The 8,203-nt window shown below is 39.9% G+C and overlaps 1 long non-coding RNA gene across 1 annotated transcript; it reads left to right on the forward strand.

Moving 5' to 3' along the window:
• Positions 1–1,009: 1,009 nt before the first annotated feature.
• LOC130466816 (uncharacterized) lies at positions 1,010–1,773 on the forward strand. Its single transcript, XR_008926961.1, has 2 exons — positions 1,010–1,039; positions 1,171–1,773. It is a non-coding gene; the product is annotated as an uncharacterized lncRNA (long non-coding RNA).
• The last annotated feature ends 6,430 nt before the right edge of the window (positions 1,774–8,203 follow it).

Genomic DNA, 8,203 nt, shown 5'->3' on the forward strand with positions numbered 1-8,203 from the left:
TTCGGCTCGGTTTTTGACCTCGACCTGATTTTTTACCTTCGGCCCGGTTTTTTACCTTCTGCCCGGTTTTTTACCTCGGCTTGGTTTTTTAACCTCGTTAATCAAATCCGGAGATCTGTTTAAGAACGTGCTTTTAACCTCGGCCTGGATTGTAACATCGGTTCGAGTTGTAATCTCGGATGGGTTTTTAACCTCGCGCGGCCCGGTTTGTAACATCGGTTCGAGTTGTAATCTCGGATGGGATTGTAACATCGGCTCGGATTGTAACATCGGCTCGTATTTTAATCTCGGAGCGGTTTTTAATCTCGGCTCGGATTGTAACATCGGCTCCGATTGTAATCTCGGAGCGGTTTTCAACCTCGGCTCGGATTGTAACATCGACTCGAATTTTAATCTCGGAGCGGCTTTTAACCTCGGCTTGGATTGTAACATCGGCTCGAATTTTAATCTCAGCCCAGTCTTTAGTGTATTTATGTTTGTCAAACACGAATTTATAATTCGTTTTGAACATGATGAACAATTTGAGGTGTATGCTCTTGCAAAATGACTTATTGTTAGACAATGTCTGTCAAATTAAGTTTCCAAGAATATTAGCATTTCACCCAATTTATCAAGTCAAGTAAATTATATAGGCTGACAAAATTTAAAGTACAAAATTTAAATAAATGGAGGACTTAGCTTTGGGCTGACTGCAAGGTGGGTTATATTAACTGGATGTTTGAGCTCCGAGGACTAGGACAAAGCATCCAGGGTCCTGGAATTAGTTGAGCTTGTGCTCTGATTGGTCCATTTTGTTTACCCAATGCAGGTGTTTGATAATGTGGCCATGTGAAAGCATTTTGACACGTCGTATGCCAACCCATGAGCTTCTGACCGAATTTGTTTTGAGACCCTTCTTTCTACGGGCCCACGCAACCATAGTAAAGCAAAGAGGAGCCAACTTGTCTCTCAGATAAATAGGAGAACGGATATTTCATGAAATACCCCTGAGGTTTAAGTTAATTCACCAGGTACCCTCGTTGTTTCAGTAATCTACCAGGTACCCCTCAGGTTTCATTTTCTCGCATGACTTAAACCTGCCGTTAAGTGGCCGTTAGAAACTTTTTTTCACCAGGTACCCTCGTAATTTATTTCACCAGGTACCCCTGACTTTTTTTAGATTTTCACCAGGTGCCCTTGTGCTTTATGGTAATTTCACCAGATACCCCTGCTCACCAACGGCTAGTTTTTTTTAAAAAAACTAGCCGTTGGTAAGCCTTCTCTATTTAAAGGGGGAGCCGCTGCAACTCTTCACTACAAATTTCTGTTCTTCCCCTTAACCAACTCATATTTTCCCTAATTCCCAATTCAAATGAGCTCATATTCTCAATCCCAATCTTCTTCTACAACGTATGAATCCTCATACGTTGTAGTTCCACACAAAACATGCAACATATGTGGGAAAAAATTTGCAATAAGAAGTTCTGAAACAATGAAAAATCCTCAAAGACTATATTACAAGTGTGACTTATGTGACAACTTCAAGTGGTGCAAGGGAAGCATTGAGCAACCACTGCCAATCAGAAACAACAGAGGTAGCACAAAGGAAGGAGAAATTGAAGAAAACAGAAGCTTGGATGAAGAAATTCACCAAATGAAGAAGAAACTCAAGCAGCAAAAGAAATTAATGCATGGAACTATCAATATTGGCATTGTAATGTTTTTTATTCTAGTATTTGTAATGAGAAAGTGAATGATGACATTTCATCAATAATATGATATTTCATTTCCGAATTAAGTAGCTTTACAAAAGTGTGCCCCCGACACACAAAAACTTTAAGTGTAGCTCTACAAAAACTTGCTCCCATTGGCAAAAGATATACATGATAAGTTTAGTAAAAAGTTATGCATAAATCACAAAATCAAGTACGCTTCCTTTTTCCCTTACTTGATGCATTACGTTGTTGCTGTGAACTGGAAGCACCTTGATCTCCCCCTTGCTGTGAACCAGCTGCACCAGAACCAGCTGCACCAGCTGCACCAGCAGAACCAGAAGCACCACCAACAGCAGCAGCAGCAGCAGCAGCAGCATCCTTCTTTTGCTTTGCAGTGGCCCCACCTCTGCATGTCCTTGCATTGTGTCCCACCTCCTTACACTTACCACACCTCACAGTGCTATTTCTCTTTCCCCTTTTTGGATCATATTTACCTCTTTTTCTCAGTTTAGGGGATCTACCTGATGCTCTCTTCATGGGTGGTGGGAGGATAATAGGAAGGTCAAAAGAAGGCCATTGGGTTGGGTCAGGCATGGGGTGTATGTGCTCTGAGTAAGTTAACTTGTATGCTTGCCCTTTGAAGTAGTGAGACACAAAATCAGTAGCCTCAAGTCTTTGGTGGTAAATAACCCTAAGGCCATGTCTGAAAGGTATGTCAGATATTTGCCATACTCCACAACCACAAGTCCTTGCATCAAACTTAATAGGGTATTTGACAGCCCCCTCTTTCACTTCATATTCCCCTCCCCCAGCAACTGTTACAGAACAAAACCTGGTGAAACTAGCCGTTGGTGAGAAGGGGTATCTGGTGAAATTACCATAAAGCACAAGGGTGAAGGAAATAATGCCCTTGGTCCAAGTATGCATTCTATGTTAAGTCTAATAAATGCGGTTCAGTATTAATTAACAAGTTAATAATTCAGTGAGATCAAGTGAGCTGAATGCCTAGCTAGAGGCCGCTTCAGTTCAAGTGGAATTAATGATATTAATCCACAGCTTACTCTTGACTGAACCCGTAGGGTCACACAAATAGTACGTAAACGGATCAAGTATTTAATGGCATTAAATACTCCATCTATGAATATTCGGAACCGACGGATCTTGGTTTCAGTGGGAGCTAAGATCGTCACAGGCAAGAAATGAATACTCCGGAAACGATGATATTGCCGGAAACGGAAATATGGATCGTATCGGAAATATGAATATTATCCAAGTCGTAGATGTTACCGGAAACGGAAACATGGTACGTATCGGAAAATATTATTGGAAATGGAAATATTACCAGAATCGGAAATATTGCCGGAAACGGAAATATTGTCAGAATCGGAAATATTGCCGGAATCGGAAAATAATTCCGGAAACGGAAATATTAAATATTTGTTCGAAACGGAAATTAATTCCGGAATCGGAAATATTAAATATTGTTCGTATCGGAAATAGATTCCGGAAATGGAAATTTAATCGGAAGCGTATCGTACGAATTAGCATCGGACGAGGCCTGCCGGACGAAGGCCCAGCACGAAGCCAGGCCGTCGCCCAGCAAGCACGCACAAGCCCAGCGCGCGCCAAGGCCACGGATGCGTGGGCCTTGCTGCGTGGGCTACAGCTCGCACGCATGGGCAGTCCTTGTGGCTGCCGTGTGTGTGTGAGTTTGTGCTCATGCGTGATTCCTGAATCAGCAAGAGTCAGTGTATGATTAAATGTCTATTCCTAATTGGATAAATTAATTAAATAGAATTCATGTAGGATTCTAATTCCAATTAATTCGCATCCTACTAGGATTACGATTCCTTTTCCATAACTCTATAAATAAAGGCCTAGGGGTCATAATTTATATACAAGTTTCAAAGTATTCAAAAGTGAGTTTTTGAGAGAAAATCAAACACACATCTTGCTCAAAAGTGCCGAAATTTTCTAGTACCTTAAGGGCGATTCTAGTTGGTCAATCTTAAGGCGGATCCGGACGTGCTGTGGACTATCTACGGAGGGACGACACTTGGAGTCCTAAAAGACTTGTTCTTGTTCGGTTCGGGCGCAGCTAGGGAGGGCACGCAACAAAGAGTATGCATCTAATTATGCTATATGATTATGTGTAAATAATATGTTTCCTGGGTTAATGGTTGTTTCCGCATGATCTATGTAAATGTCATATGTATCATAACCTAACAGTGGTATCACGAGCCCCTTATTATTTTCATAATCTAAATTGCATGAACATGGTTAAATATTACAAATTTGCAAGAATTAAAAGGGGTGATTAATTTTCGTAATTGTTAATTAATTGCAAATTGCGTTTATTTAATTATATGTACGCAGTTTTTCGGCAGTTTCTTCATTACTCATCGGAATTGAGTGATTTTTGTGTCAATTCCGCATGTAAAAGGCATTCTGAAATTTTGACAAAAATAGTATTTTTCTGCCGAACCCAGAATTCTCAAATTCGAAGCCTAACTATGACTTTTCGAAGGTTTTAGTTTTTCGAATGCAAAATTTCGTAAATTTAAGATGTTAAATTAAATATTTGCGATTCCTGTTGATAAATCTTGAATTTTTGATTGACCTACTGCATATGTTTAACAAGTTTGAATGCCTAGTCTTGTTAATTATGCAATCTAATTTGTAATTATGATTAATTTGTTGAAAATTAGAATAATTTAGAATTAATTTGATTTTCATAATTAATTGTAATTTAATTAGAAACCTATGATTAAAAACCACCATAAAAATTGTAAATTTACGATAAATTTTAAATTTTTATGACCTAGACTTGAATCCATATCAATCGGAAATCAATTGGATAATAAATTTCGATTTTTCGCCCTAAAATTATGAAATTAATAATATTTATTAATTTGTCATTAATTTTAAATATAAATTTTAAATTTTTATGCGATTCGTTCAAATAACTTGCACGCACGAAGCAATGGACGCTTCGTGTTACCCTTAAGGGGTGTTGTATAATGCGGGCATGCGACGACGAGCAAGGGAGCTCGTCGCCCGTGCGGCACGAATGCAATGAGCAAGGGCATAGTGCACGAGCGCAAGGCAGCAGCCCTGCCTTGTGTCGTGTGCCACGAGCAATGAACGTATGGGCATGGGCGAGGGGCGAGCCAAGGCAGTCGCGTGTGGGCAGCAAGCGAGCTGCGCCACAACGCGCGCTGCCTCGCACAAGTGCGCGCAGCCTCGCGCGCAGCGAGCGCAAGCTCGCGTGCCACGAGCGCTGCGCACAGCATCACTCGCGCGCACAGCGCGCGACGTCGCCCGCCCAGCGAGCGATGTCGCGCACCAGCGAGCGATGGCTCGCGCGCGCGCAGCGAGCGATCGCGCGCGCGCAGCGAGCGATCTCGCGCGCCAGCGAGCGATCTCGCGCGCCAGCGAGCGATCTCGCGCGCCAGCGAGCGAGCCAGCGCGCCCAGCGAGCGATCTCGCGCGCGCACTGCGAGCGATAGCTCGCGTGCGATGGGGCGCTGTGCGGAGGCTTGCGTTGGGACAGCAGCAGCTATGCTACGAGCGCATGGGCTGCGCGCACATGGCCAGCAATGGCTGTGTGCGTACGGCCCATGGGCGTGCAACGCGTAGGGTGTTTGCGTTACGATTAGATCGTTTTGAATGTTTAATTTGAAAATTTCAGTTCACGTAATTTTAATTAATTTTAAAATTAATAATTTGAATTAATTTCTTGGATTTTAATTTTGAATATTATAATTATAATAAATGGAATTTATTCTAATTATTTTACTAAAATTAAAATCATGAATTAATTTAAATGCGACTGAAATTAAATTAAATTTTTGGATTCAATTATAAATTTATATGAGCTTTAAATTTTAATTAAATTTGTATGTTTCCGGTTAGACTAGAAATACAATTTTATGTTTAAAATTAGTAAAGCATATGAATTTATTGGTTTGAGTGGGAGCGCTTTTTAGTCATAAACTCTTGATTAGGTCTACAAATCCTTAAGTTAAAACAACTCGATTAGAATTAATAAGGACTGAATAATTGGTAGATTATTGGTGACCTTGATTAATTGCTGCAAATGTTTACGTGATGCATAATGTGTTTTACTAACCAGCTATGTGGGCCATTCATGATAATGAATGGGTGAATGGTATATATTGTATATGTACTGTTTTGCAGGTTATGAAGTGACTAGTATGGCCCAAATAGGATAGAAAATATGGTCTGCGTACCATTAATTTGAATGTAATTGGTCTAAAGTACCAAAGTTATTTTTCAATTCAAATATGGTCTGCGTACCATCAAATAGTTGTAATTAGCTATAGCTTATCCTATTTGAAGAAAATGGTGCCTCCCACGGAGATTTTCAAGACGGACTTTGAAGTCAAAGCTTCAAGATGAAGTCGGGCCATACTAGATCACAAATATCTTATGCATGTTTTAAGTTATTTATTGCTTTAAATATGTCTTAAAATGCATGAGATCAAAAGCTTGATTATGTTGCATGATTAAGGATTTTAGTTCACTTAAAATCTAACCAACATAGTAAGAGCCTTAAGTTCCAAACTTAAAAATTGAGTTAAAAGGTGCCATGCCAAAATATACACTTGCTTGGATATCCTTTACATCAATCTAGTAATAGTTTTCGCTCAGCGAGGTGTTACTTATTGGTCCTAAAGGGGCAAGGTACACAAATAATTGTGAGTACATGTTAGTTTTGGTGAAACTCAACGATATAAGTAAGGAGTCCTTTTATGTCGTGGCAAATTCGATAGGTTTACCTAATAAGTTCTTAGACGTACCTATCAACCAAGAATAGTTTCTAGACTATTAGCAAAAGGCTTTTGCTTACCTAAGATGTTCTAGGATTAAGTCGACAAACTGTGCTTAGTTCTTCAATGATTTTAGGATCTTGGAATCATTTTATTCACACCTGCCGGAACACATAACTTGAATAAAATGCTTAATAAACATTGAATTATGCATGTATGCTAGAATTTAAGTTTATTAAGAGAAACTGTGAATGGTTATTTATTTGATTATTCTTTTCAATTGTAGTTTTAATATGGCAAACAACAATCAAAACATCATCATGGGTTCTGAGCTTATGGTCAAGCTGAACCTGACAAATTTTCTTGAATGGGAAGCTAAGCTAGTTGAAATAGTCAAACTCAATGGACTTGAGTATGTACTATCACATCCCATGCCAAGCTACTATGCCAGAGACATGACCCCTGAGAGATTTTACGCCTGGGATGCGGATCTCAAAAAGGTTATGAGTCTCATGCTGAACAATATCCCTGATAATTGGGCTAGAAGGTTTGTAGCCTATGAACCTTTTACGCTCATCAAGAATCTGAGGGATATCTGTCGTGGAAGTACGGAGGACAGGGACCTGAACGTCCATGAGTTGATTGAATCAATGTCTGGGCTAAAGGTTAGTTCTCCCAACAGGTGTTATAGGATGGAGGTCCAAGAAACACATGTTCAGCTCCTTCGCACTAAACAGAGGGTAGGCGTTCCACTGAGGTTCCATGTGGATCTTATGTGTTCATATTTTGATCGCCTAAGTCTACTAGGAACACCAATAAGCGAAAGGATGGCAGTCTCTGTCTTGCTCAATTCACTACACAGTGGGTTTGGTCGCTTCAAGCAACAATACCTAAGTGAACCAAGAGAAGAAACAGTTGCAGAATTTATTCACCTTGTCAGAAAGGCTGAAATAGTACTGGACTGTGAAGCCAAAGATTTACTCAAGGCTAGAAAGAGACCATTCAAGAAAGGTGGAAAGTCCAAGGGCAATGCTAAATCAAAGCAGGACAAGTCCACATCAAGCTGTCTTTATTGTGATGGAATAGGCCATTACAAAAGAGAATGTCCAAAGCTAAAGGAAGATCAGAAGAACGGAACAGTCGTTCCATCTTCAGGTATTTTCGTTATAGACTGTATACTTGCTAATTCAACTTCTTGGGTATTAGATACAGGTTGTGGCTCACACTTATGTTCCAATCCACAGGGACTAAGAAGAAGTAGAAAGTTAAGCAAGGGTGAAGTCGACCTACGAGTGGGAAATGGAGCACGGATTGCTGCATTAGCCGTAGGAACTTACTATTTGTCGTTGCCCTCCGGGCTAGTTTTGGAACTGGAAGAATGTTTCCATGTTCCAAGTCTTACTAAAAACATCATTTCAGTTTCTTGCTTAGATGCTAAGGGATTTTCCTTTATAATAAAAGACAATAGTTGTTCGTTTTATTTTAAAGAGATGTTTTATGGATCTGCTAGATTAGTCAATGGACTTTATTTATTAGATCACGACAAACAAGTATATAACATAAATACCAAAAAGGCCAAAAAGGATGATTCAGATCTCACCTATCTGTGGCATTGTCGATTAGGCCATATAAACTTGAAACGCTTAGAAAGACTTCAAAGGGAAGGAATTCTAGAACCATTTGACTTAGAGGATTATGGTAAATGCGAATCATGTT

This window comes from Spinacia oleracea, chromosome 2 (genome assembly GCF_020520425.1).
Source record: "Spinacia oleracea cultivar Varoflay chromosome 2, BTI_SOV_V1, whole genome shotgun sequence".
NCBI lineage: Eukaryota > Viridiplantae > Streptophyta > Magnoliopsida > Caryophyllales > Amaranthaceae > Spinacia > Spinacia oleracea.